Below are 27,698 nucleotides of genomic sequence, written 5' to 3'. Positions count from 1 at the left end.
CTTCTAACTCTGCTGTGCCTCAACATTTTTGTCCACTTTGCTAAGTCCCTCAACCATCTGCTTCCTCCACCCCTGCTTTTGTGCTCAAGAATGTCTCTGGCAAAAGCCTGCAACCAGAATGACTCTTCCCACCAGAAACCTGTTCTTCCCTCTTCTGGTCTTGTCCCAGCAGAACACCTCTCCCAGCACAATTAAGTATCTGGACTGCAGTCTGTAGTGGCCTTAATTCACATCATCTTCGCCTTTCTCTACTTCCCTTTTCACTGCACAAGACTGTGACAACCTCTCAAAAGAAGCTTGACACAGCATGACTTGGTCTTCCTCTTAGTTTACCTCTGCCTCAGTGATTGCCCCAAGTCTCTTCCACAGAGTCTCTACTGCAGGTGCATAAGTTCCTCATCTGTTTTCCTCCAGCCAGCCCATGACCACCTCCCAAACTTCCCCCTCAGGCTCCTGCTGGACTCTTTTTTTACTCTTTTTGTCTTAAAATGGAAATATGGAACCATTTCTTCCTCCTAAAACACACAAATAAAAAACCAACCACACAGAAATACAACTGACCTCTTCCATTGCCAAGCTCACTCTGCATTGCCATTACCATCACAGAGGTTTTTTCACACCACTTCCAGCTAAGATCCTCTCTGGTATGGCTTTCCTCCTCACATTTCAAGAAAGATGCTGTCTAATAGTAGAGTGTCAAGTGATTGTTCCCTTGACAAAACACACTGCCACTTATTTCATTTTCATTCCCTCCATTATTATTTTCAACTTCCCAGTGTATGTGTTCAAATAAACATTTACCTCATGACAACCCTAATTTCATTGACATCATCATATCCCAATTGCCTTATTTCTTCAACCCATCCTTTAGAAGGACTCTCCCATTCTTTTCCCCAGTTTTATATACAACTTCTGCTCTGTACCACATCCAAATTACATTATCCTTTAACATATTTCAGCCTCTTTTCAAGACTAAAGACTTGTTTACTGACTCATGTTCACAGCAGGAATCTTTATTTAGCACCACTGAAACCCAATGGATATGTGGCCAACAGCTAAAGCCCAGCATAGCTTCAGTATACTCTTCCATCTTCCTCTGGTTGAAGTACTTACCACCAACTAAATCACAATGAACTATTGCACATGATTACCAGCCTCTTTATGCCATAAATCGGAGAGGATTGTCTTTACCTTGACCTCTAGTTTTCACATTCAGACAAAGTTTAATTTTTACAGCTGAAACTCCCCATAGCTCTCTTCCTTTTGCAACTCAAATGAAAATCTACTTTCTACATCTAACTGAAGCAGCTTTGTCTCACTCTAAAAGAAAGCAAGTTACAAAGATCCTTCTTGTAGCTTCAGCTCTAGGCTCCCTTTTAATCACCTCTTGAGTTGTTGTTCCTTCCTTACTGTATTTTCATTTTTTCTGATGGAACAAATAGAGTGCTCATTTAACTTATGAGAACCTTAGAAACATAGACATTAAAACACCCATAAAAAAAATCCAGACCAAAAACGACTCACCTCCCTCCTTTTTTTCCTACATTGAGCAGAGCTCATGCAACAGGCAGGAAGGGGTAAAATAGCTTGGGAGACCAAGGCAGCTGATCTCATCAGACAACCGCACCCAGCTGTTTTATATATGGGACAGGAAGAGGAAATTAGAAGCTGGAGTAGGAGGATAATTCCCTGTTCAGAAGCTTAATGTGAAAAGACTGTTGTATTAGAGGCTGTATTTGTTTGTACTACATAAAGATTTGAACAAATAGGGTATTGCCACTGTTGCAGGGAGAAAAGGGGGAAAGCATTTTTGTTTATTCTTCCTTTGGCTTGTGTCTTTTTTTCTCTTTACTATGACACTTTTGCTTTTAATATGTTTTACCAGGATACCAAAACTTTAAACTGGTTTTCTTGGATTTACCTTTTTCAATTTTTTCCCCAGTTCTTACGTGTTTTCTTTTAAGCACTCATTTATCATAAACTACAAATTATGAAACTTAGTATCTTCTGTAATTCCTATGAAGGTTTTAATCTTGACTCCATGATAATTTAAACAATTCTTCCAACCTAAACTTTGCCCACAGGATCACATGGTGTGCTTGTACCCCAAATACTTAAACTTCTATGGCCTATCAAACAGCTGGTTTGGACTATCAAAAGGTCACTGGAGCAAGCAGTGATTTCCCTCTTCCAGTTTGTGAAGTACTTTGGGAAAATATTTTAACCAGACTGAACTTTTAAACTCGGTTGATATTAGAAGAAGCAACAAGGGAAATACCTGTTCTCTCCTTGTTCTTACTCTGTGATTAACATAGTAATTTCTTTGTTACAGTGGTAACTTCTTTAATACCAACATAAATTCACTAGTTTATAGCAAGAAGCATTGCTCACAAGGAGAGGAACACTGAGTCTCTTGTCTTTCTACAGTTTTTGATTACATCATTTTTTCATTAGGTATGGTTTGTATTACAAGCAATATACAGCTCAGAATTGCCAATCTTGTAATAATTTGCATCAGAACTGCTATAAGATGAAGCAAACTCATTCCTAAACCTCATTACATTCTGTAACTTCATTCTTAGTTTTCCTTTCATTAATAAAAAGACACAGTCCACGCTACATTTTCTATGAATCAATGAAGACTAATGGAATCATACTTTACACACTAGAAATGAGAGCTAAGTCAAAAATGAATATGGAAATTAGTACAATGTATTGAGAAATTTACCATTTCCACACTGAAAAACTATAGCAATGTAATAAAAAAGGCCCATAATGGCTGCAGATCTATTTCTTGGACTCACAGTTTCTCTTCATCATAGCATATAACTTTTAAAAATGTTTGAAAAGTTTCTTACATTTCATTTCTAAACTCTTGCAAAATGTGTCTACTGTATAATGAGAAAGTTTAATACCAAGATCATTTGGCATATGTGACAGACAGACAATATTTTTATCCAGTTCTCAAAATCATTGCCTGTTCAGCAGGTGTAAATTACTATATTTCTTTGAATTTTGTCATCCTTAATGCTCAGTGTGTGAGAAAAATGTTCATTGCTGTTGATACATCTCAGGTTTTTTTGATTGTGGATGTGTTAGAATGTCTTCTGGTCCACGACATTCATGTAATGAAGTTTTCTTCAGTTGCACGTGCCATCTGTAGTGATGATGTTTCTTTCAAGTTTGGGAATAACAAACAGAAGAATAAGAAGCTCTGCATGATCTAGTTGTCTAGAGAAGTCACTTGCTGCAAACACCTCACAGTGGCTCCACACCTGCCGAGTTTTGATGACATTCCACCTCCTGTTGGAAGATCTAGGCATACAGTAGATTCCCAGATCCAAACTCAAGCTATCTCAAAGTAAAATGAGCTTTGTGCTTGGAATCTGAATATTTTCCTGTCAGTGCTATAAATTGTTGTTTACAGCTATGCTAACGCTAATTTTTGTGTTTGTTTGTTTTTTACTTTTGACAACATCACTACAATGCAAATGAAATCCATCACTTCCAATTGTTTGGCATCCCTGGAATATAAATGGAGTATATGACCTGCAAATGAGATTTTCTTCATGTACACAGGATTTGCTTCTGTGAGTAACCAGCTGAAATCATTTGAATTACCTGCTTTTAAAGAAGTCTGGAGGCTTGCACACACAGCAGAATCTTATATTAAATATTCTTCAGATTATCTATCTTTGATGAATACACAATGAATATGGGAGGAGGGAGCAAAACAGTCACAGTCATTTTAGCCATAGCTGCTAATCATGATATTAAAATAGATATTTGCATTTATTTGTATGTGTTTAAATATGAAGGCTTAAAACCTGAAACAATGTTCTTAAATACGTCTTTAAGGACCACCTAGTGGACAAACTTTATACAACAGTTTAATGTAATGCTACCTCGGCAGCACTGTATGCTCCTCTCTTTTGGAAAAAAAATGTGTGAATCTATAGAGAGGTGTAAAAGAGAAGTGAAGAGAAGCACTCAGTTAGAGCTTTGTAGCAAAATTCCAACAATATTTATCTTTACTGATAAATGTCAGTGTATAAAGAAAATTTCTTTGACCTAATAGATTAAAAAAATTGTACGTTGACTTTGTTATGTTGCTTTTTTTTTACATGGAAAGAGACTGGAACAGATGGGCTGTTTAATAAAGAATGTAGAAAATTGTTTTTCTACTAGATATATGTGTAAAATTCAGTAACATAGCTGCTTAGTTCTACAGAACCTGCATTCCATGCAACCACGTGTTGTATATTCAGTCTCTAGACCAGAGTAAATTGTAAAGTGGAATCAAACAACATCTATATTAAAAACTAATGATGTAAAAAAAGTCTTCAGTAATAATAATCTAAAATGTGAGTAACCTCAGACATACTGCCTTCATCCATTATGAAAATTTAAAAATATATTTTTGCAATTCAACTGTATTCCACAGAGTTAGCAATACATATTCACCCTATTACACAAAGCACACCTTGTCATGTGCAATGTGAAGCTATTGCCTATGTTATAAAGATGTATTTGCTTGTCTTTATAAAAGGATTTCCTCAATTTATCTTCATTCAGATTTGTTAAATATTCATTTATTCATTGGAGAATCTTGCATATTTTCTTATTCTGCACTCAGACTAAGTGTTGATAAGGGACCTTACCTACAAACCGTATTTTGCTGTCATTTGGTTGTTTTAAATCTACCAGGAAGCACTTGAATATACACTGAACATACCAGGAAGCACAGTTTGGCAAAGGTATTTTTTCCTCTTGCCCTTTCTATCACTGACAGTAAACAGCGTATTTTCTAAAATAATAAAAAAGGGTTTGATGTTGTGTGTTACTTATTCTGCTGTCTTACAGATTCTGGAAATAAGGCCATTACTGTGCAGCAGGAATGTAAATGAATTTTTACATCGCATTCTCTATGGGATTAAATGGTTATTTCTCATTAATCCTTATGAAACAATCCCTTCCACCACAGGGATGCCCTCTATACCCTTTATGTGGTCCAGGGCCAATCAGTTCAGGGAAGGTGTTTGTGCTCAAGAGTGCCATGGAAATTCACATGGACCAAGTTATTTCTGTGGAACATTCTACTGTTGGAGAAGCAGAAGACAGAGGAAAAAAAAAAGTGCCCATCATGTTTGAAGCTGGAGTCCTTGTGCAAGTGGAAAATACATGCTTTCGCAGCTACCTCTTCATAGGAGCTGAAGTGGCCAGTTCCAGCCAGCAGGCCATTTAGAACTTGAAGGTTTGCTAATGAAAGGAAAAGCTTTCCAAAAATTAATGTGAATGGTGGTTGTCAGAACTGAGCCACAAACACACATCTCATCAGATTCTACACATGGTAATGATTCATATTAAAACCCTAGTACTCTTCTGCTCTCTTAGGTATGACCAAAGTCCTCTAAGGAGGTCTGGGTCTCCTGGCCTGCATGCTGTTTTCATGTTGGGGTCATGTCATGTAACCAGGAATGATTAATCTGAATCCCCAGTAATGGGAAGGAGGGAACGGCCCGGCCCAGCTGAGCCCTGCTCTACAGTGTACTGGTAAGACGTCTGGGACATTTTGTCACCTGCCACTTGTGAACTTCTCCATGAGTTCATTGTTTTCCCTTTGCCCATGTGGTCTTGGCTCAAGGAACATTCGGGCAGGTGGCTTCAAGGATAAGGAAGGCTGGGCAGTTGCATTCTTACAGGCTGGATTTTACCTGTGGGATTAGAAAAGAATATGTCACACTCTACATTTTGTAAAAAATATTTTATTTGAAACAACAGATAGAATGCATTCCCACTCACTTGAAACATAGAGCTAGTAGATGAGAACCAGGAATGAAAACAATCATAAATAGCCCAGAATAGCTGCACTGAACACAACCTAAATAAACTGTAAAAACAAACAAGCAACATAGCTCATTGGAAGTCTATTTGATACTGAAATATTTTCTCTATGAATGAACTGCAATTGCTACAGGAATGTGGGTGACACCAAAATCTTTATCATTTTTGATATATATGAAATTTTTGGAAGAGGATTGGAAACTCAGGTGTAAAGTGGCTTAACAAATTCCCCTGATGTCCAGAGCCTGAGCTACCCTGAAGCCTCTAGTGAGTCTGCTAAGTTACTGTGGTCATGCAGAGGACTGTATACATTGTGCAAGTGTCTCCACAGTCATTCTAGGGGCCAGGACACTGCTCAGACTCCACCTCCACCTAGGGGCCCTGCTCCTCAGCACACACACTGTGCACTGGAGTTTGGAAGAGGTCTACAAAGCTTATTCTACATTCTCTACATCAAAGGAATCCTTTCACTGCAGAACTGGGACTTTTATGACTCCTTTCTGCTACATTAAAGGGACTGAAGATCATCACCATTTGTCCAAAAGACTTCCTTCTTCTGTGCTTACTTGAGGTTAAACAAACAACTTATTTTTATATGGCCTTCAAAACCAGCTTGAAAGCACCAGAAAATCAGCTGCAGCAAGCTGCGTTCTGCTACCAGCAGCAAAGCAGAGGAAGACTTCAACATCTGTGATTTTATTTAGAACAACTATGCCTAAGACAATTGCTACAACTACTGGTTGACGGGCAAAGAAATCTCACTTGCTTGTTCAAATTCAGTTCTGCAGTCCAAAAGGACAAGTAAGTGTGATTACCTGATGGTCACCCATACAAAGTAAGTTTGTAACTCTAATGGAGATGCTCTTACCGGAAGACTGCTGTCCTGCTGTCACCAGGACATCTCACTGGCTGGGTTAGCATAAGACAGCATCCCTGCCATGGGTGGTGTGTGTTGTGGTTTTTTGTTTGTTTGTTTAATTCAGGATAGACACACCTTGGGTAAATATTCACATGGCTGCTGTTCATGTTTTATTTATTCTATGGATAAATGCGCAAATGAGATTGGAATTAACACTTGTGAGAATAACTCCCTGATGAACTCCAATCTAATCTGTCTAGTAGAGAAACAGTTACACATCCTTGAGGGTGGGGATTGACTTCAATATGTCTGACTTTGCAGTAGTTGCTAGATGCTAGACCACTATTTAGTCCGTGTGCCCCTGTGGGTGTACGTGGAGGGGAAAACAAACAAAACACAACTGGATCCCAATCTGTCCCTGCTGCTACTGTAAGATATTTTCTCACAGACTGCCAATGCTTCTTGCACCAGTGCTGCTGGTATTGATGAATGTCGATTTGTCATTTGAACTGCAAAATTTTAAAGCTGAATTTATACAGCAGTTTTCTGTGATGAGTTCCAAAGGTCCCCTCGGTCCAAAGGGGATTCACATTGCTCTTCAAATGTCTCATTTTATTAGGGAGATGACACCTCCTCTTGAAAACTTGGCTGAAGGGCCATAGTCAGCTATTCTGAAAAGTGCATGGACTGAGGAGAAAAGGAGATGGGCAGAAGGATGTGTTCTTGTTTATATTGCAGTAACAAGCTGCCATTAGTTCTGCAACTTTCTAAGGCATCATAGACCAGAAGCCCTGTGGTGTCTGGCTGGTGACAGCTGTGGCTGTGTAAAGACGTACCAGGGCATGAGTGAAGGGCTACATTCTGCTCCCTTCCACCTCAGATTTGGAAGGAAGAAGGGAATAAATCCAAGGACTTCTCTCATTCCTGCCCTTTAATGGTGGCAGTGTCCCCAGAGACAAAATCCCACACAACAAAGGTGAGAGCCTGCCTCTAAAACGCTGTGGTTTTGCTGTAGCTGTTCTGTCATTTTGAACAATTCAGAGAGACAACATCTAATTCTTTGGCATACCCTAATTCAGGTTGAGTAGTTCTGTAATAGTTAAAAAGCTTGATCCTGTACCAGTTTGCATGGACTCTACCTTTTTAAATCAACAGCTTAAGTCAGAGTAGAAGTGGGCCCTTTGCTTGCCTAAGGCATTGAGCATCTTTCACCTTTGCGCAGTTGTCATGACAAATAATTTATATTACAAGTTTATCTCCTAATTTCCATTTTTCGTCTCCTTTTATTAGGTGTTCAGAATACCTCTCCACACATGAGCAGTTGCAAGCAGCAGCTCTGTAGGGCTCTATCTAAACATGGCCTATCACTAAACTGCAGCCCCAGCCGGAACGGCCCCTTTCACTATAACCCTGAAATATTCCTGAAGGGCAATTGCCAAGCATGACCCACTGTCCTGAGACGCCCCTGCGCTGCTGCGGGCACAGGCTTTGCCCCCCTCCCAGTGGAGGGTCACTGGCAGGGGAATGTCATTGCACCACCCTCCACTCAGGACCAGGCTGTGCCTCCAATGTGCCTCAGCATGGCCCAAACCCACCTCCAGGGGCCAAATTCAGGAATAAAATGGAGGAAGGTGTGGGTCACATGATGAAAAATGGCTCTCAATGGCAGCCTGCCATGAAGGGGCCAGGAAAGGGTGTGCATTTACCTAGCTTTGACTCCCCTCTAAACCGAACTCTAGGTTTAAGACAGAGATAGAAACTAAAAGCACTTGCTGTGCATTTACACCTCACACCACCTCCTCGTATCTTCCCACTGTGTCTGGCAGCTCAGCACACGCTGCCATTTCTACAGCAGCAAAATCCGTCTTCATCTTCTATTTCTAGGACAAGCCCTTGTTCAGCATTCTTACCGCTTTTCTGTCCCTGATTTGATTTTCTCTTTGCCCCCAAACTCAATTTTCCAGCAAATTATACCAGCTGCTCGCAAAGGCTCCCCCGAGCGCCGGCAGCAGCCTGCGCTTGCTCTGCGGCACCCGGGGCTCCTCACACCTGCCAGACCGGCGGCTGCCGCCCGCCCCTCCCTCAGCGAGGAGACACGGGAACACGGCGGCCGTGCGGCCCCTCCCTACTTCGGTATCCGGCAAAACGCAGCCTGAAGGGCGGCCGTGCCGGCGGCCCCCCGGCTCTGCGGCGGCAGACAGCTCGGCTCCGTGCCGCCCCCGCCCCGCACCCCCGGGACAAGATGGCGGCGGGCACACACCGTGACGCCGCCGCTATTGTTGTCGCCCCCCCGCGCCACCGCCCGGCAACAGCGACACCCAGCGGCCCCCGCCGGCCGCGGTCCCCGCCTCGGCCCCGCCCGCGCTCGCTGTTACGTCAGTGACGTCAGAAGGACGCCCACCCTCACTCGCCGTTACCGCCCGTGACGTCAGACAAAGCAGGCGGCACGGCAGCGCGTGCCGGTGCTGTCGGTCGGGATTTACCCGTGCTCTGCCGTGCTGAATTTTGCCAGTAGTGCCGGTCGGGGCCGGCACCAGCCCCCCCTGCCTGCCCCCAGCCCCCCCCGTCCAGCCCCGTACTGGGTGCAGGAGCCTTAGGGGATGCCGCTGGGTGCAGTGGGAGAACAGGGTCAACAGCGGGAAAATCAGCTCCTGCCTTACTGGATACAGTTTCACATGGCCTGCCATCGCGAATGTGATAAATTATTATTTTACGTGCTTTTTACAATCTTTACATTCGCTGACAATTTCAATAGCCTCTGGTAGAGGTTGTGAAAGCCTATGGCCTTTGACGTAAATATTATTTTCCTTTATCTGTTTAGGTATTTGTATATTTTGCCCAACAAAAATATGTTTACACTTGGATATTTCTAAGAATAAAACCACTTATGATCTAGACAAAACCGTACTATTCAACTTTCTGATTAGCTATTTATATAACAATTAAAGAACGCCTCTGAAGTCATACTTGAAAAAAAAGCAAGACCTGCTGTATTTAAATCACTCTGAATATGTAACAAGTTTCATGTTCCAAATACATGCTTTTCCATAAATGCAATACCTGAAAGGGCCCTGAGGCAGTGTACGCTGCAAGTGTGCATTAAATGTGTGACTGACCCTGTGCAATACAAAATGAAATAATTGTCTTTGATGCACACCAAAGAGCAATGCTGTAATGCCCATGGACAGAATGGATCAAGTCAGGGATGACAATGACAACCAGCAAATACTGATGGTCTCCAGAAGGTATGGAATAGATGTACAGAATAAAATGAAGTGATTACTTATATAGCAATTATAGTAAAACCCCACACATCTGCAATTGCCAGGAAGCTCAAAATCCCCATGAAGTTCAGTACCAGCTCACACTCTTATTCAGGGAGGAGATGGATTTGAGAACACTGAGTTTAACTGAGGAGTTTGCTCTCCAGAGTCTAACAATGTAGCTAGTCTTGATTTCAGTTTTCTGTAGGAAAAAATGTCCTCAGGTGACAGCTCTGTGCATCACTGGTGCTATTCTGGAACTCTGTTGTTCTAAATATGGATCAGGCTCTGACTCTGGGTGCTTTTCAATACGCTATTTATTAATCTGGCACCATTTCCTACCAAAGTATTAGGGTGGGAACTATTCCATTGACGGGATTATGTCTAAGTCTATACTTAACTGAAAACTACTTGAACTAAATAAAGTTGCTGTCAGTTATAGTTATATCAACTGCATCACAACTAATTCAGTGCCTTTGACACATACACTCATCTGTAACATCTCTTTGGGCTAGCTTGGAGAAAAAAAGAAAAATAGCATAAGATATATAGAGTGTTTTGGTTTTTTTTTTGTTTTTTGTTTTTTTTTTTTTTTGTTTTGTTTTTTTTTGGGTTTTTTTTGTGTTTTTTTTTTCCAGCCTACATAAGCCAATGCCTACTTTGCTTTTGAGGAATCTTTGTTTTTTGGACTTTTGCTCAATTTAATTTCATTTTGGCACATGCTATGAGTCAGATTTTCCCCAGTGTCACTTTTCAGTTTCAGGAAGCGTAGGACATCTTCAGTCCTCCTCACAGGTTCATCTGTGCTTAACTATCCTTCCCATGTTCTGCTGAGTATTTTTATTCAGTACAGGAGAAAACACATTTCTAGTACCTTTAAATAAAACCCCTTTTGAATTTCTCTTTTGCAGTGGCAACAGTTGCTGAGAATATGCACCACCAGCCACTTTGAGCTAAAAGCCAGACATATGTTTCCACTGACTTACAACTTAGGGTAAATGGAGAAAGATTTGGTTTCTCTGTTACTCTGAATGACAAAGATTCCAGTGCTGCCTTGCTCTGTGCATCCCTGTCCATCCTGAAGAAGCACATACTGCTTCTCTGTCTGGTAAACATTTTTATTGCCATCAGCTGCAATACTGTCTACTGTTCTGCTGAAGAGTTCACCTGAATTTCTAGATTTTGTCTTCCTGTGTGTGCCCTGATGATGGCTCCATGCACATGGCCCCTGGGCTGGCACCTCCCTTGCTGCCTGCTACAATTCACACAGCTCCACATGCTTCTTGTGTCAGAGTAATCATTCCTGTAAAACTGCCTTTGGACAACGTGAGGCTGCTTTTTTCATTACAAATTAGAATTAAAAAAAAATATTAATGCTTGTACTGTTTCACTGAGATTTTTCTTCTAATTCACAATTCCTAAGCCTTACCAGTGGTCTACCCCAACAGCTCTGCAGCAAACCATCACAAAATTTCGCAACAAACTCTTTTGTCATTCCCCTCCGGAGAATGCAGGGTTCAAAGGGAACAAATTCACCCTCTCAGGCAGAGCTGGGTCCCACATTATACAGGCAGGCCTCTGGCATATATTTGCTTTTCACAGCACCCAGCTCCCTCCCAGCAGCACTCCGAGTTGAGGAACTATGACCTGGCACTACTGACTGAGCTTCCAGTGCTGCAGTGTGGGGATGAGGGCTGGGGGTTAACAGAGGGAGGTGATGGGGAACTGGTGTTAGCTCTTAAAAAACTCTTTCAGTACTATGGCACTTGAGTGTCTAGATGCTACTGTAACTTAATTATAATAGGAAACAATGATACATGTGTTTGAATTACAAGAATTATTTCAGAACAGTAGGACAGAAATGGTCTCCTTCTCATTCCTGCCAGCGTATTGCAATGGGCTATCTTTTCTCACTTTTGTTGGTATACAATAACTGCTATTTACATCTAATTTATTGTAAGCACATGTTGAGTAATAGACCATAAAGCTTTTGGAGCTTCTATTTCCAGTTACATGGTATTGCTGCTGAATAAGAAATGCAATTGCTGAAATTTGTTTTCAATGATATGTTGATTAAAAGCTGCTTGAGTTTAAAATTTCCAGCCAACTAAAATGAAAACCCTTCACATGCTTCATATTTCCGGCTAGCTGGAGAGTGTATTTTCCTACAGTGTATAAATAATAGATTTTGCTGTTTATACGAATCCATCATCAAACTAGGTTGAATTCTCAGTTGGCAGTGTGAATTGTCTTGCAGTGAAGCTAACTAGCTGGAACTAATTTTGAAACGGGTATGGTGCATAATTATGGTAAACTAGTGTACAGTGACTGATCCACCTGAATCAGTCATATCAGATGTATAAAAACAATAAAAATGACACTGAAAACATAGGTGCCTGGTTATAAATGCAATAAATTTTTGTTTAGCGATTTAAATCTCCTTACTTAGTGGAAAGCAACTGTCAAAGTTGAATGTATTTCACACTAGCTTTTTCAGTGAACACTTTCAGCATAACCACAGGCAACATTTCATGGATAATTTGCCTCCGGAGTGGGGGAAAATATGTCCACAGAAGAAGTAAAAAACATTCAAACAAAGTTCATAGGTTTAAAATTTACTTTGCCTTTAAAACTTTGTGTTTCCAGTACCAGGGTGATTCAGAAAGCATCTGTTTAAACCATTAGCAGTTGGCCTAGTGGCTGTGGGGAATTCCTGAAAATAGGTGTATTCCAAGATGAGCAGCACACTGGCAGGTGACCAACAAGGTTAGAAGATGTAGCAGGAAAAAAGAAAGTAGCAATGTTGATTTCCGTTGTGCAAAAGTTTTTGTTAGAAGGGAAGTTGCCAACAGAAGGGTTCAGGATGAACTGAGCAGGTGAAGTGTTGGAAGGAAGTTGGTGGAAGATGTGGGAGGAAGTATGAAGGGGGGATAATTTAAGAGGATTAAATACGGAGAGACTTGTCAGCTGTGCTGGAGTTTGAGGACATCTGAACTAGAGAGGGACTGGGGGAAGGGATGGAGCCTTTGAACACAGAGAAATTTATGGACCTCCGAAAGCAGAGATAAAGATAAGGCCTTTCAGAGATGGCTGAAGATGAAAGACTCACAATTAATCTAACTTTAGGAGATATATCTAGCTAAGGGACCTGCAAGATTTAAAACTTTTGTTGCTGCTGTGTGGCATGTGTTATGGTGTTTTGTCTCCTTGGATAACAGCCTGTGGCTGGATGAAGGAAGATTCCAGTTACCTTCCAGCTCCCTGCCTTGCCAGGCTCATATCACTTCTCCAGGGTTATTAGCTTCCTGACATAACCAGAGTAGTCTGGCTTTGCTATACAGCTATTTTTTCACCTGAAAGAGAAGGAAGATGCATTTGCACCTACAATTTGCCTTGCAACTAGCTCATCAAGAACCCAACTGAGTCTCTGTGGATTACAGACTGCTGATTTGTCATCTGCATGCAGTGGTAGGACAGGTGCTGAGACTTTCTCCGCAACCCTCAAATAATAAAAGTATTTCTCTAACAGCAGCTATTGTTTCACTCAGTTCGATGAATGCCAAGGTAGCAAGCAGCATAGGGAGAAACACAAATAAGAATGTAGCATCTTTACAAATACAGTCAGTTCTCCTATGTCAAATTAATCTCCTTGGAGAAAAGGGAGTTGTAGAGTGCACTCTGCTCAGCTAAGCTGGGATGGATCAGAGAGGTCACTGAGTCCAGACCTTTGCAGTTGTGGGCACATATGTTTCCTAAGGGATTTTTCAAGTCTGTGGTTAAAAGTCACAAGTAAAAGCTCCTGGTCCCTTCCACTGGGGAAATTATTCCATAGATTATCATAATTCATGTTCAAGAAGCATTTATTGATACTCAGAACATGTTTTTGTTTCTTAGTTGCTCTCTGGGCTCTTAGCTGTTCCCTGTGAATCCTGCTGAAAAATGCCTTTACTTCACTGGTGGTCTTCTTCAAATATTTTTCAGCTGTTACCATGTCCCCCATTAACCATTTCTTAGCAAAGCAATTTATATATTCAACTCTTCTAATCTCTTCTCATATATCAGTCCTCCTAGACTTTGGATCATGTTTGGTGCTCTTCCCCGAACTCTCTAATTTGTCAGTATCCAGAAATGTGTATAATATTGCAGATGGAGCTGTACCTGCACCATACAGAAAGTGGCTATTTCTTCCTTTCTCAGTGGTGTGGTACTGTTTACCCTGTTCAATATTGTACTGGCCTTTTCACACCATATCATGTTGCCAATTTGTGTCATTTAGCATCCACTATCTCACTTGGATGTCTTTCATCATTATTGCATCCCAGAGTTCTCCTCCCTGTTATTGCTTCTCAGATGCCCTCCTAGCCTGCATTTTTTCAAAGCTGAGTCTTGTTATTTTCTTTCCATGGTTCTCTCTTCTCTAGGAACTTCTCTATTATTTTGTTTGTACACTGATCTTTCTGTCTTTCATACTTGTATCTTTGAGTTTCATCAAAGTGCTATGCACTCCCTTTTTCCAGATCGTTAATAAAGAAGTCCGACAAAGACTGTTCCTAGCAGTCATCCACATGGTAGCCAGGAGACACTTCCCACCACCTTGCTACATTGCAGCTTATTTCCTGTGATTTCATTACTTCAGCAACTTGAAAGCCATATGGAAATGGCCAAGACAATGTGAATTACTTTTTCAGCTAAGATCCTATGAGATACAACATCATACCTCTATTAAAGCTCATCTGCACTTGCGACAGTTCCCTGTCCTTGCTAAAGGCTCTGCACCCGAGGCTGACTGACGTCAGAGTGACTATTAGGAACAGAAAGTGGTTTTATGAGAGAGTCTGCCTGCAGTACCCTTGCCGTTGTTAAAGCTGGTAATGTTAATCTTTTCCTCTGATTTTCAGTTATTTGACTCACGCACAGTGAACAAAAAGGAGTTTAGCTAATTCTTTTAAGTCCTGTAGGATGCAGGTTGTCCAGGTTTTTTTATTTGTTCATATCTCCCTAATGTGTTCCCTTATGCATCCTTTATCAGTTGTTGCAGTTTCTTTCACAGGATCCTCTTTCCACCCTCCCTCAGTGCTCCAGGCATTTCTTTGTTTTTCCACTGAGGAAATACTTGAAAAGGAACTTGGTGTCAGAGCCATTTCTGAGTCTTTCGTTTATTCCTCTCATGTGTGAAAGAATCTGTTCTCACTAGCATTTCTCTTCTTCAAAGAATACTTATAAAAGCCCTTGAAAGAGTCAAGGTCAATCTCCTTGAACTTTTAGGCTAAGATAAGTTTTGCAAGATGGTTTATTTCAGTTGGTTTGGGAGGGTTGGAGGTTTTGGAGAGGGGTGTCTTTTGGTTTGGGGATTGTTTTTTAGGTGTGTTTATACTTAACTTGCAATTTTTGATTGTCCAAAAAGTCAGAAGAGAATAATTTATTTTAAAATTGCTCCACCATCTGTGCAAAGAAAATGAAATCTTTGTTGTGAACAAACTTTTGCACTACAACTTGATGCCAGTCTCATTGTCCTGAAGCACTGGTGAACTTACACTGTTTGAAATAAGCATAACTGACTTGGATTTCTTATGCTAGACCCTGAAAGTGGATTAAAGTACATTTAGTGAAAGTGGATTAAAGTATATTTAGTTTTACTTAGTTTCATCATTTCCGTGTATAATTACAGTTAGCGATCTCCAGAATAAGATTAAATTGAGTGATTTTACACTCTTTAAATTACACAACTAAAAAAATCATTAGAAACGTAATCTTGGATGGCAGTAACTTCAAGTAACTGATGAGAGAAGGAGCAGAACATGATAGCTATCAGAAACAAGTGTTGGCTCTCAACACAAAAGGGAAGTAAGAAACACAGTGAAAGATCAAATTATGTCTCATATGGCTTCTCTGACACTTCCTTCAGTTTGAAAGATTTTGGTAAGTGATAAGTAATCAGCATAACTGTCTTGGGGAATAGATAGATATTACTATCTCTCTTATTAAAGATAAGGAAGCAAAGGGCTGGCAGTGAGGCAAATCAACCATGTGGCATGAACCACATCAATAATGAGCTACCACTGAAAAGAATCTCATTCTGTTTACCCAAGCTACTTTACCACTGCAATTAGGTATACATATATATTTTTTTAAATATATATACATTTATTTATTTATTTATTTGTTTGTTTTTTAAAGGCACACAGCACTAGGAAATAATCTTGCATTGTCAGGAGAAAGGCATGAGATCTGATCTAATAAGTCTCTCACATTTCTAATACTTGCCATGACGAGTTATATTACTGGATAGAACAAATTTTTGAGATACTGGCTACTTCTATTAACATCTAAGTTTGTCTTATTAGGGACATTTTTACAGTGATTAATTTGATTACATGTAGGGCTTGCTCTTTCTGAAAAGACATTCCTTTGGAATATGCTATAATGACTGTTGCTAGTCCCCTGGGATACACTGGCAGCGCACTGCAGACGGGTTAATTGACAGAGCTATTGTCTCACCCCACTGTTGTTGTCCTTTTTCCATACTGCTGGATGCAGCTGAAGTTCAATACCACCTATGCAAAGCCTGCTATTGATTTCCATGTGCTACTAAACCCCTGTGCTTATGCTAAGTGGACTCAAAGTGAAGTGTGTTTATTCTGCATGTGTCAAACGATGTTCCAGTACAACCTTGTGGTTTACAGGTGAACCTCGTGAAAGAAATGGATAAAAATGGCAAAAAGTACCACATTAAGAAGGCCAGATCTGTGGCTTTCATTTAATTCTATTATTTTAAATAGAGAAATATCTTATTTTTTATGGAATGCAGTAAATATCAATGTTGAATTAGAAACAGAATTTAAAAAAATGTATTATTGGCTAACTCAGATATGAGAAGGAAAGAGATGTCAATTAATAGTATTGGCTGCTGAGAGCCTACATGTAATGAACAGCTAGTTTCAATCATGTTTTTAGAAAATAGATGACTTCCTTATAAAACTTTATCATAGTTGGCACTCTTTCTCTTATTGAAAAGAAACAAAAGGGTGATCTGGCATGATATTACATTTTACCTTTAAAGGAGATCTCTTCAGATCTAAGTTTTAGGCAGACTCATGGGTTGAATTGCAGCAAACTTCCATCTTTATTGCTTGTTATGAAGGTGAGTTTTATGGAAAACAGGACTGTCAAGCTAACAGCTTTGTGCTTATTAAAATTTAAAGTGGTGGTTTTTTTTTTTTTTAAACCTGGACTAGCTCAGTATTGTTTCCACACTGTGTGCAAGCTCAAGAAAGGAAAGCACCTAAAAATAGTGTGCATTTAGGTGACTGAAGGCAAATGTGTGTGGTCTGAAGATGGAGCAGTCAACATTTAAGTGTTGGCTGTTTTGCCAGCTGCCTTCACTCAAAATAGGTGTCGTGTGTGGCTCCTTCCCTCTTCCCTTGCACAGCTGCTCAGGAGTTGCCATTGGTGCATGCAGAGGCATGAAGGTTTAATGCCTCCCAGTTGCAGACTACTTGAACCTCATGGCTGGTTGGTGCCAGCAGCAATATTTCAGCCTGACCCCCACACTCTGCTGGGACGGGGTGGGTGGTGGTCTTGGGCACTGGGAGCAGCTGGGGGGAGAGCGGTGAGGCGCTGCCCAGCCCCAGCCCAGCAGCATGGCTCTCCCGTGCGGAGGTGTTGCCAAGCTGCTTTCCCAGGTCTGTGGTGGCTCTCCTGCTGTTCTTTGTACAGCTGAACCTGAGTTATCTTAATTTATAGTTAGAAAAACCCTTCTGTTACTTAAAACACGTTCTTCATGCTTTCTGGTGTTCATTCATTACACTGGAGAGCAATGTGGTTATATTAACATTTTATTATCTCTTGTCTTTCACCTCCACTGTTGCATTTCTCTAGCTTATATTTCTCTTTTTTGGGCTGAAATGCTTTTCCCCAGGTTGTGCAGTCCCTTGTCTGTTGCTGTGTGCACTGTAACCCCTGGCAACACCCAGCACCTTGGCACAAACACGATGGATGGGTGGCAGCTCCCCGTGTATGGACGCACGTCTCCGGTGCCCACCCGGCTGTGGCCACCACCCTGGGGGGCTGCGGTGACCGGCACACTTCCCTGCTTGCTGCCAGCCAGAGCCCTTAACCCTGGCCGGGCTTTGTTTGTTAGCAGCAATGCAGCTAATGAAGTTGCCATGAACTTCTTTGTGGTTTACAGCATGCGAGATTTTCAGACTCGTCCATCATTGGGTTTATTTTGTTTCAGCAGGTTTCACTGACATCAATAGAGACAGAATGAGGTCAGCACTGAATTCTTCTGAAAATCTGTCCTCTAAGGAATCTGCTTTTCCACAGTAAACTAGGAAATAAATAAATCTGGAGCTCTAAAGTGGTTTAGCCTTTTGAGAAACTGTGACTTCCAGAGAAGAGCTGGTTTTGCCCGGTTGGGTGATGGGGTTGGCAGAGGAGCAGCAAGGTCAGGTCACCTGTCCAAGGGCTTCCCCAGGAGAAGGATGGATCTGGGCTAGACTCTGGTGCGTCCTGGATCTGCGAATTCACTTCAGCTAGAAATGTTATTTGCATTTTCTCTCAATGTGTTTCTGCATCCACAGTGCACTGAATAGCAAGGCTAGTTTCAAATAATACTTCTGATAATGTGAAACAAAGAAAAATGTGTTGATCTTAAGGCAGCTATTTCTGTTCCTGTGGAGACAACTTGAATTAATGGAAACCCTTGGGAGCATTTGAATACAAAAGTTGCCCCACTGAGTATCTTGCCGTCTGCTTTCTTTTGGAAGAAATATTCCAGAGAAAGTTGGGAAAAAGTCATGAGAGCTTTAGAGCTAGCATTGTGATATTATTTCCTGAAGATTTATTGCCTTTTGATGGCAGTCTTTCAGCAGAAACTCAAGAGTAGTTATGTTGTGAAGGAATTAGGAACTTTTGTGGCTTGTCTTTAATTTACAAATCAGCAAGACTATATCTCTCTGAGGTGACATGCAATCTTGAGCAATTTACATTATATGACACGGCAACTTTCTCCTCTGTGCAAATTGTTCTCCAGGAATGTGACAAAATGGCAGTCACTCACAGTTAAGTGTTGGCTTACACCACAAAATTTAGATCCAACTCAAAACTTTTTTAAAGTAATGAGTGGTCCCATTAGAAAAGAAGAGATCCAAAAGCTGAATTCAAATCAAATTGGAGTATCCTCTGTAATTTCAATGTGTTTGGATGTAGGATTTCAGTTGGCTCATCCTGTCTTTCAATACAACTTTAATTTTGATAGGCCTTTTTGTGTTCAGTATTTCTTGGTTTAGAAACATTCTTTTGCATCCTTCCATATGTCTATGCACTTTTTATTTTTGTTACATTTTTAATCTTATTTTTATTTTGCTCCAGGATTTGGATGCATATTTGTATTGGTTCTCTTCACCCTTATTGCCTACAACATTCTTAATTAGGAGAATATTCTCCTATTCATGCTTGGGAATACCAGATTTCTAAAACAATTCCATAGATCTAGAGTTACTGTGAGGTTTTATTTTATTCTCCTGATGAAAATACAACCATCGTATCAATTTAATATTTGGTCTAACTCCCTGAATCCTGTGTTTATGGCAAAGGATCAAGTCAATAAGGCTTTATGACTTTGTCAGAGTAGAGTCCTTTTCTTATTCAAGGAATAAAACCGAGGCCACACAGAAACCCATTATGTATTCTTGATATGTAAACCATTCCAGAATAAAATTTAATAACAGTAATGAAACTAAATCAACATGACAAATTCCAAATGACGCAGTGGAACATTTTTTTTTATCCTCCAGCTGTTAAGACGAACTGAAATGGCAGAATCATGATGTGCAAAGTCCTACAGAATAATGCTATGGATTTTGCTGCTGCTGCTGCAGCAAGAAACAACCTTTATCAAAAAAACATCTGCTGAGTTCCCTTTGCGATCACTGGCAGCTGAGACCAGTGCACAGTAAATTACTCTTCCTGTTCCATCAGCCCTCTTCTTTATTCCTCTGATACAGCATACAGTGCACCAGTAGTTGTTAGAGTATTTGTGCTGTGTGTTTGCGCTTGCTCTTCTTTTTATAAATAAAGGGGTTAAAAACAACAGGGAAAAGCCCACATACATAAGGTTCCTCTTCAGGGCTCCTGCCCCTTCCACATGCTTAAAAGGAGATGAAAACTGGATTTAAAGGGCCTCAGTGTCATTTTAATCCAAAAGGTAACCTGCCTCAGATTCTATGGCAGGGAACCTCACTTGGATAATAAATATGATCAGCCAGATTTTTGATTGATTCAAATCAGTGTATATTTTGGACCTGGCCTTGTTTTTGCTAAGCTCTTTCTTTTCTATCGTTGGAAATTTTCTGTAAGCTGTAGATCTGCATCGGTGTGTGCCACTGGAGAGGTATTTAACAAAGGCTATGTTAACTAAGAAAACATGTCCCCAGAGCTGTGGTGGTTGATGACATGATGGATGGTGCTGCAACGTCAGGTAGGGCTCAACTTAGAAGAAAACGCACACAGCCTTCAGGGGCTCAGGAGACTTCAGAAGGCCTCATGTATTGGTTGCATGTCAGGGCTTCCTTTGGAGAAGGAAAGTCAATTGCAGTTTGCGAGGCCCACGACAAAGATCAAAATGAAATCACAGCTTTCCACTGTGCAGTCAGGTAACTGCTCCGCATCAAGCCTGTCTACATCCATTCCTCCTTTTCTCTGTCTCATGACCACCAGTCCTCTGTCTGGTAATCTTCCCTCAATGAAGCAACAGCAGTTATTGTAGTCCTAAATAATGCAGGAGGGGGAGGTCTGTGATGTGATCTAGGGGAAACAGGCAAATCTAGGGGTTTTAATGCACTGGCAAAATCAGCAGTCAACACCTTCATCCAAGAAGAAAGTTTGCAACTAAGGATTTAGTTGTGTTATGAGTGAGAACCTGGAAGTATCATCAGGCTGTTGCAGAGGGCTAGCGAGCGTGGTTGGGTTTGCACCACCTGTGGATACCACAGAGACTATGGAGAAACCAGACCCTCTGAAAATCAAGCAGTCATGCTGTAGATAAGAGTCTAATACGTAAATCAATAAATAAAAGGGTGGTGGTGGACACTGCAGTCACATGTCCAGCCCATGCCCACTACCCTGGCAGCTCTAGATCTTCTGCAGCCTACAGCAGACAAGTGCAGCGTGGGGCCGGACTGTCAAGGCAGGTGATGCTGGTTGATCTGCAGTGGTAGGAAGGGGACACTTGGCTTATGTGCTCTTCAGAGAGGTGACAAAAGTCTGTTTCGTCCTTGAGGAGAAGTGGGGAAGGTGGGCCTGCCTCGTGGGGGTCTGCATGTGGAACAGGCTGTTCCCCCTTACGTGTTTATCCTTCCTATTTATGCATTACTCCAATCAGTGTTATAGTTAAAAACAATTCAGATCCTGATAGTATTTTTAATATATACGGTTTGTAACTGTAAAAGGCTATTGCCTATTTATATAATTCAGTATTTTTTAATTACTTGATGTACTTTCGCCTCTGTGGAGCCTTCAGCTTGTTGTGCTTGCAGAGCTATTTATATTCTGTCTTGTCTTGGGACTACTTTCACAACAGTTGGTATTCAACCTTTCTGAAGAAAAGTCTTTAAGCTCTGGAAGCAGGCAATAAAAAACTAGAATGCACACAACACAACAAATAATACTAGTTGCACCAAATCCTATTAATTATTTTAAAATGTCCTTCAGCTCAGTTACAGAGGAAACTATTGGCCTCTTGGCTTAGAATAAAAGCATAGAGGCTGCATGATGGGCTGTGGTCACAAGCGTTCCCCTGAGCTCTGATGGGAATGGAGAATAGGCTTGTGTTCTCTGCCCTCACTGAGTACATAAGGTCAATGTATCAGAAAATAGCCAGTCAGGCAGTTAGTTTCAAGAGCTTTCATGCACTAATTATGATTCTTATTTTATTGTTAATGTTCCTTTTAAGCTTGACATGAATCTCCTTATTGCATTATGCACACAATCCAATGAATTATTTTTTGGATGTACAAAGGAAGATGAAAAATACTCTTGAACTGTCTACCCGTTTCATAGAAATATTAAGCAATGGACCCAATGTGTGACAAGACGAGAATCCTCTTTCTCCGGGATTTCACAAGGGAACAGGGAGTCACATGTAGACTGGTCTAGAGCTTTGCATGAGAAAACGATGGTATATTTTCTCATCGCAACCTAAATGATTTCAAGGAAGGGTCAGTTTCAAAATTGATTCAGAAAGTACTGGGAAAATGTTTTGATTTTTAAAGGACTTGTGTCAACATTTTTTTAATGGAAAACAAAATTTTTGAAGCAAAATTTTCCTTTGAAAATCAGGTTAACTCAATACAAACTTAGATGGTCAGAAGGCAAATATTTTGAAATTAATATTTTAAAATAATTAAGGACTTGTTTGATTCACCATAACCCATTTTCTTTTCTATTTCATTTTTGATTTCTCATATTTTTCTAACACAAGGAAACCTCTCTTGACTTGTTGATCATAGTTATACAGAATCTGAGACAAATTTATTTTGACTAAATATACAAAATCTTATTAACCTGACTGGACTTTGAGTGCGGTCTCCTATGACTGACCACAAAATAACAGACATTCGTTACTTGCATAGCCTGCCTCTTTCCTGGGTTGGCTCTGAGAGAGCCCATGTTTCAAGTCTCCATGTCACCCATCCCTGAGTGACATTTTGGAAAAAAAAGAACAGTTCAAGAGGGCTCCTTTTGGGGTGTTCAGAGCATCGAGGACTTGTTATACTGACTAGTGGTTAGGAGAAGTGGAGAAGATGCTGTCCTGCTCACATGCTTTCACTGGATAAATATCTGTTTTGTGGGATGAAAGAGGTAGTGGCTGGTGTCACATATGTAGGGTAGTTGGGAGTCTAAGAAAAGGTTGTTTTTAACTGTCTTGAAACACACATACATCTTCAAAAATATGTTTGAAATGAGAGAAAAATTGCACCTAATATGTGTCAGTGTTGTCACAGTCTAACCTGGTGATTTTTTAGAATTCTACTTCCCTACTTGCTGGTTACAGTTTCACTCAAACTCGTATTGCAGTCACAGTATAGTGCAAAAAGGATATGTACAGGATATGTACCACTTACTTACATGGTAACTGGTATTCTGTATAAAGTATAACATGGTCTCATGAGCGGGGCAATATAAAATTTCATTGTATATTTTGTAATCCCTTTTATAGCCCATCACTTGGTTTTTACTGACCTTATTTCAATTTCTGTGCCATAAATACACAGGCAGGCAGGCCTGTGTTTTCAGGAGGTTGACTGAGAGCTTTCCCATGCAACAGAGTCCCCTGACCTGGTTACTGCATACTTGTGGTGGGGGCTATCTGTGACTGTGGTTTGTGACCAGGACAAAACTTTCCCAAAGTTCCTCAGACAGCTTAAACCGCAAGATATTTCACTCGATTTTGGCCAATCCTCATTTGAATCTGGGTTTCCAAAGAGAAGGACAGCAAAGGTGGGGTGAGGGGAAGCATGTCGAGGGGTAGGAGTTCCCTCTCTTGCTGGTATGACATCTCTGCTTGGACGGGTTGCTCCATTACGAGAAGGACCATGTCCCAGAATAAATGTTCTCAAGCATCTGTCTAGCTATGAACTGTGAGACCAGCTCAGCCAGGTGTTGATTCCTGGACTCATCCACCCTTGTTCTGCAGAATGTCTACGTTTGACTTTAAAATTACCTAAAATTAACTTTATCTCTAAGAGTTCTGCTGAAATAGGGCCTCTCAATTACTGAATAGCAAGAGGTGTTTTATAATTTGCAGTAAAAGTTGTGACAGTTAGAACCTTCATTTATTTCCCTTTTACATAAAATGAGGTCACGCACATAATAAAGGTTAAAAAAGCCTTGTTATCTGAATTATTTGAATACTTCAGTTCTATTGATTTCCCTATGAGTGTATCAGGGTAAGAAACATCTTCTTGTGACAGCCATGACAAAGAGGACTGGATTGATGCAATGTGAGAACTGTTTTGCAGGTATTACAACAAAATTTAGCAGGCTCTGGTAATATTCAGCCTTTGCTGACCTTCTCTGGAAATAATCAGGACTTCTGACTATGTACTCTCATGTTTGAAAAATCCAGACTAATAGTGTTGTTGTTAGTTACAAACATCCCCAAATGTTGTTACTCTTGTTAAAATATTCATTAAATAATGGCTTGAGGTTTTTTCTTAATTATACAGTTATTAATCTTTGAACTGTTTTTAATGGATGTGGCTTTATTGTTCTCTAACCAACTTAGCTTATAATTCTATTGCTATATTTGTGGTTGGCCAGGCATGACACATTGTACCACACTAACTTTTAATTTTTTTTTTCTATTCAATTATTAAGAGTCTAATGATTTTTTTTTTAATACCTTATATAATGTGCTGTAGTTGATTTTTGCAGTATAGAGGAGAATTAGCATGTGGCAGTAAAGATCTAACCTCTGGCACAAAGAGGAATATGAAATTATGAAGCAAAAATACCATCCTTTAGTGAGAGCCTTCTAAAACAATAAGTTAAATAATTGTTAAAAATATAAAGGGAAATGAGTAATTTTGTGGTTGGTTTTTGAATACAGTTACCTATGAAATTCATATATGCAGTTTAATGTAATTACATTGATTATAACTATTTTTCTATTATTGCCATAATGACAGTAGGCATTTTGAAGAAGGCTGAAGTTCTGAAGAACTTTCTTTTGGTATTTTCACTAGAGAACACTAACGCTATGGCAGCAATCAAATTTGCAGCAGTGACAATGCAGCTGGACATTTTCAACAGGAGGGCAAATGCATCTCACTTCTGTGCCTGTATCTCAGATAACCTGCTTTTAGGTGCTCTTAATATAGTGGGGCTCTGCAGTCGCACAGAACCCCCTAGAGGCAGCTGAACGAATTATCACGGGTGGTGGTAGGTGCTTTAAAAAATCATTTGCTTCCAATTGTCGTAAGAATTTGACATCCTGTTTTTGTCTTTCTACAACCTCGGCTCTCTCAGTAGTTCCAAAGCTGCATTCCTGCATGTTTTTAACAGGATGCAACAGCCATTTCCTTATTTTGTATGGCTATTTTTATTAGATTACACTTACTTTACATTATGATTGATTGAGGGCTAAAACTCAGCTATTCATTTGATGTTCATATAGTCAAAAATAGTTCTTTGAAGTTAGAGTCCTTTTTAAAAAAATATTTTCCCTCAATTTTGTATGCAGTTTGCTAAATTAATGAACAAATGCTATAGTACAGAAGAGTGCATATTGTCTATGTTCTGTGTATGCAGAATTGTTATTGCTTTGCGTGAATTGAGCTCATGTTAGAAAGGGATGAAATAATTTGGAGCCGTGTAGAAAAAATAGTTTTGTTAAAAAGACATGCTTGCTTTGAAGACTACATAATGCATTGTATGCACACATCATTTATTACTCTATGCTTCTCTGCTGCTCTAAGACTGCTGTCAAAACAGATCATGCTAGCAAAAATATTCTCAGCTTCTTGGTAAAGCTAAATGAAATAAAATATAAAGTTTGTGATACATTAAATCACAAATATAAATATATTCTTTACAGCCAGCTGTTATGTCTAAATGTGCACATTTTAAAGTAGAAACATTTATCCAACATGCTGATTAGCAATTTTGGTTCTGAAAAGCCTGATTACATTTAAGATGCAAAAGATTAAAATGACTAAACAGATAATGTTAATAGTTCATCTTCCTTGATGTTTTTATATGTTTAAAATCGCAAAAGTTACACCAGAACTTCTTGCACAGTAAACTCAACAGAAATAGTATGGTTGTAATGTATCCTACTGCAAGTTATAACCTCTTATGGCCAGTGTTTGAAAGAAAGATTCTTGCTGAGAATGCCTGTCTGTGCTTCTTTTATGATATTTACACACACGCGTCTAATTTAAGCTACAAAACTGCATAATAGATGGTTGCACTAAAAATGCCTGAAAAGAATAATGAAGAGTTATCTTAATTACTAGTAGAACTCTAACTTTTGTGAAAGTTCATGTTTGTTGTTAATAACTCATTTTTCAACTATTCTTCTGCTCTGTGAATACAATTAACTAAAAAAAAAAGTCTGGGTTTATATTTAATCTAAAATCCAGTTCTGTATTACAGCTTAATTCTTCCATTTTTGTTATCTATTTCTTATACATTTGAACATGTAAATGCAGAAGTAAAAATATTACTAGCTTTTTTTATACATTGGCAACCAGTGGTTCAAAAGTTCACACAACACCATATGTCCTAATAATATTTATCTAAATCTAAAATAATATGGAACTGTCAAACAGGATCCCACATGGTAACAAATGATGGAATGCAGGGGAACTCTTAGATTTAGCCTTTTCTTTTTTGTCCAACAAGCTAATGCAATAAGACCAATAATAAAAGGTTGTGTAGTAGGCCAAAAGTCTGTGACAGATAAAAAAGAAATGTTGGAAACCGATGAAGCTTTTGCACAATTAGATTTTTTGAGGCAGTGCTGTAAGGATTGTCCAGGGCCTGTTCAGTTCTGATTGATGGTAAAATCATAACTACATCATATTAGCTCTAGAGTTCACTGACAGGTTACTGCAGATTAATATTGCTACTGCTGTTCACTTACCATCAAACTAGTGGAAATATGAATTGAGCTGCTCCTACAACAAACCCTGCATATTAAGAGGTAGGGTGTTTTACTGAACCATCTCCATTCTGTCATTAGGGAAGGAGATGCAAACAACATTTATCTCCAAGGTATGCAGATATATTGTAACAGACTAATTAGTTTTTCCAGGGGACTTTGATGATGCTGACCAGGTAGCAATCACACACACTTAATGTTGCTTTGAGGTTTAGTTTGTGATTAAAACGATACTTGCAAATGATAACAAACAATATTTTTCTCTGATTTAAATATTTAATCTCATGCAAACAGCAATAGCACTTAATGGATACATGCTTGTTCTGTAAGATGAAAGGAGAGGTATTTTCAGGGCCCAGGCTGAGGAGGTGCTGCACTCCATCAGTCTTGGCTGCAGCCATGGGGCTGGAGGTGCAGGGAGCCCCCTGCCCTCCCCGCGGCGGGGGAAGCCCAGGATGGTGCCTCGCCTCCCGCAGTGGCAGAGGCAATGCTGCGAGAGACTGCACTCACAAAGAGCCCTGTGGGTTTTGTTTCTTTCTTCGTTGATACTGGGACTTTGTTCTGCCAGGATCTCCTCTCACTTGGCACCTCTGGCACCCTCCAAGTACCAGCCAATATTTACTCCCTGCCCTACAAGCTGTGAGAAATGAACTTTATCCTTGGAGGAAAACCTAACTCCGGCCATTCCCCTGCACACCCTGTAGCTATTTTCTTCTCTTTCCCACTGCCAGTGACTGTGACAAGTACTGTGTCTCACCATCCCCATCTATGACAAAAGCACACGGACATCCCATGGCGGGCACCTCTCACCTTCCCCTATCCCAACAGTTCTACACATTTCACCGAAATCTGCTTTAACCCTCCTGCTTCTTTCCTCACAAAACCAACCCATATAAGAATGTCTTTGGCTGGGGAAAAGTATGCATTTCCATAACAAACCAAAAGCACATTTGATCTAGGAAAGGGCAGCGAGAGGAAAGGTACTCCTGGGAGTGCTCAGAATGGAAGCACGGTCCTTCTCCTGGACTTGGCTACCACGGAAAACAGGCACAAGTTGCATTTACTC

At 40.1% G+C, this 27,698-nt stretch overlaps 1 long non-coding RNA gene across 1 annotated transcript in view; it reads right to left on the bottom strand.

The window, feature by feature from the left end:
* Window positions 1–3,158: 3,158 nt before the first annotated feature.
* The window catches only part of LOC309441923, a 117,644-nt gene continuing 93,104 nt past the window's right edge, over window positions 3,159–27,698 (bottom strand). Inside the window, exons 2-3 of the long non-coding RNA XR_014184500.1 lie at window positions 5,580–5,714; window positions 3,159–3,315 (exon numbers count right to left, since the gene is read on the bottom strand). This is a non-coding gene — a long non-coding RNA (uncharacterized lncRNA). The remainder of the gene's footprint in view (window positions 3,316–5,579; window positions 5,715–27,698) is intronic.

This window comes from Streptopelia decaocto (assembly GCF_964273445.1).
Source record: "Streptopelia decaocto genome assembly, chromosome: 6".
In the NCBI taxonomy this organism is placed as follows: Eukaryota; Metazoa; Chordata; class Aves; order Columbiformes; family Columbidae; genus Streptopelia; species Streptopelia decaocto.
This window is presented reverse-complemented; position numbering and strand designations above follow the sequence as displayed.